We start from the raw sequence: 2103 nt of genomic DNA, 5'->3' as shown, positions 1-2103 counted from the left end.
CTGAGAGCTGCTGGGACTCACAGTCAGACGAGCTGTGGCAGCTGAAATGAAACCATGTGGGCACAAGTCGTTTCAACAGGCTGTAGAAGAGCACTCATTGTAGGAATGAACATCTGCTCAAAAAATCTTAACCTGCAGTAAAACAAACTGAAAATAATCACTAAGCACATTTAATGTAAACTTTAATCCACACTCAGCAACAACTTCTCTCCCAGCAGAGATTTAACACAACATTCAATTAGTAATGATTTATCTGACGGTAAAGGTGTTAGCTACAGAGGTAAGAGGTAAAGAAAACCTAGAAAGAAATGAACTCTTTATGGCAAAGAACAAAAACAACACAAGCAACATAATGACTCATCTACACGTCAGAACGTGTGTGTTTGTCCACACACATACACAGTTCTGTTTCCTCCCGTCTCTGTTTGCATTTCTGAAGGTGGGCACTGAGAAACTCTGGAGGCGTGCTGCAATCCGCTGATCCAATCAGTCAGTCAGTGTTTCATGTTTCCTCTGTTATTTTTTTTCCACCGGATGAATGGAAACAAGCCACCATTTGGCTGGTCTGAGCCCACGCCTGCCTACATCTACCAACTGTATATAAAAGATGGATACTATGCAAAACTCTTGAGTCATCCCTCATTTCTTTATATTTTACTTCCAATTTACTTTCTTAGAATTTGTTAACCTGCTGATTTTCCATTTATTTTCAGTCCAGTCCTTTTACCTGACCATTTTCAGTCAGATGCTCTTTTTCTTTTTCTTTTCTTTCTTTTTTAACCACTTAACACTGATCTATGAATCATTCAAGCATAACGAGCCACCTGACTGAAGGGATGAATTAATATTATATTAATATTCTTAGACAATATTTTATTCTACTAAAAATTCCAAATGTAACAGTTTCATAGACATAAAATAGGATTTTGCAATGACGCAGAGCGAAACTGGACCAACGGAGGACAAAAAAAGAAGCAGCCTAAAAAAACTGTTTGCAGGAGATGAACAGTGTCTGAATATCATATAGTTAGTAAATGTGAGCAGTAAAGAAAAGATGCAGAAAAGACCTGATACAGGACCTCAGTGATTCATCTGGCCCTTTAGTTCATCTAAATCAATAAATCAGCAGAAAAAGCCAAACAGGCTAATAAAGGTCTGAGTTTTCTGTAACTTATGCCACCACCAACACCTCTTTAACATCCTAAGGCAGTCTTTCTTCAAAGCACTGCTATTACAGTTACTTTAACAGTAACAGATACCTGCTATAGTAAACATTCACCCTTTACTCAGACAAACACAGCATTAAAAGACTGCCCACATATTGACATTTGTCTTTAATCCTGGCATGCATGAATTATGACAACCTCAATCAGGATTTTTTTCATAAGTATTTTTATTCATCTTTAGGCATAAAATAGGTGCACAACTGATGTGTATGGAAAAACACATCAGTGTCCACTGCAGTGGTTTATGTGCAAGTATACTATCAACACTGACAAATACAAGAAAACAGCCTTTGAATAGCTGTCCACTGTAGTGACCGCTATGCATGAAAAGGCTAACCGCTTCACTCACCTGAATACCCAGAAATCAGAGTCAAAATCAGGATGAATATCAGAGAATCCATGAAGGACAGGAGCAAAGATGGTCCACCGTGACATGAAGGACAATAAAGTTAGACTTAATGCTTTAAAGAACTGAGAGAATGACTTTTGTATTTCAAACAAAGGTTTTCAGTTCTGCAGAGCAAGAGGAAGAGAAATTTCTGAGAGCACTTTAAAGATGTAAAATGTCTAAGATGTAAAGTTCCTCCTAGTCTATGTGCACGTTTGACATGTGGAAATCTGAGAGATTAAAGTCGACGTGTCAACTCACAAACACAACTACAGTTAACTGCAGCGTCACATTTAGCATGCAGAACACAGCAGGAACACCACAGTATGCCAAAATATTACACACATGCTTGATGATCCTCAACATGCTGATTTTTATTCATTTCACTACAACTTGAATGAAAACCGTGAATGATTTTACTTAAAAAAACAACAACAAACACTGCAAATGTTTCACTGCTGACCCTGTCCATCAGACCACCATAGTGAT

This window comes from Pundamilia nyererei, unplaced genomic scaffold (genome assembly GCF_000239375.1).
Source record: "Pundamilia nyererei isolate P.nyererei 1_Seehausen unplaced genomic scaffold, PunNye1.0 scaffold02220, whole genome shotgun sequence".
In the NCBI taxonomy this organism is placed as follows: Eukaryota; Metazoa; Chordata; class Actinopteri; order Cichliformes; family Cichlidae; genus Pundamilia; species Pundamilia nyererei.
The sequence above is the reverse complement of the archived record's forward strand: the minus strand, read 5'-3'. Positions refer to the sequence as shown.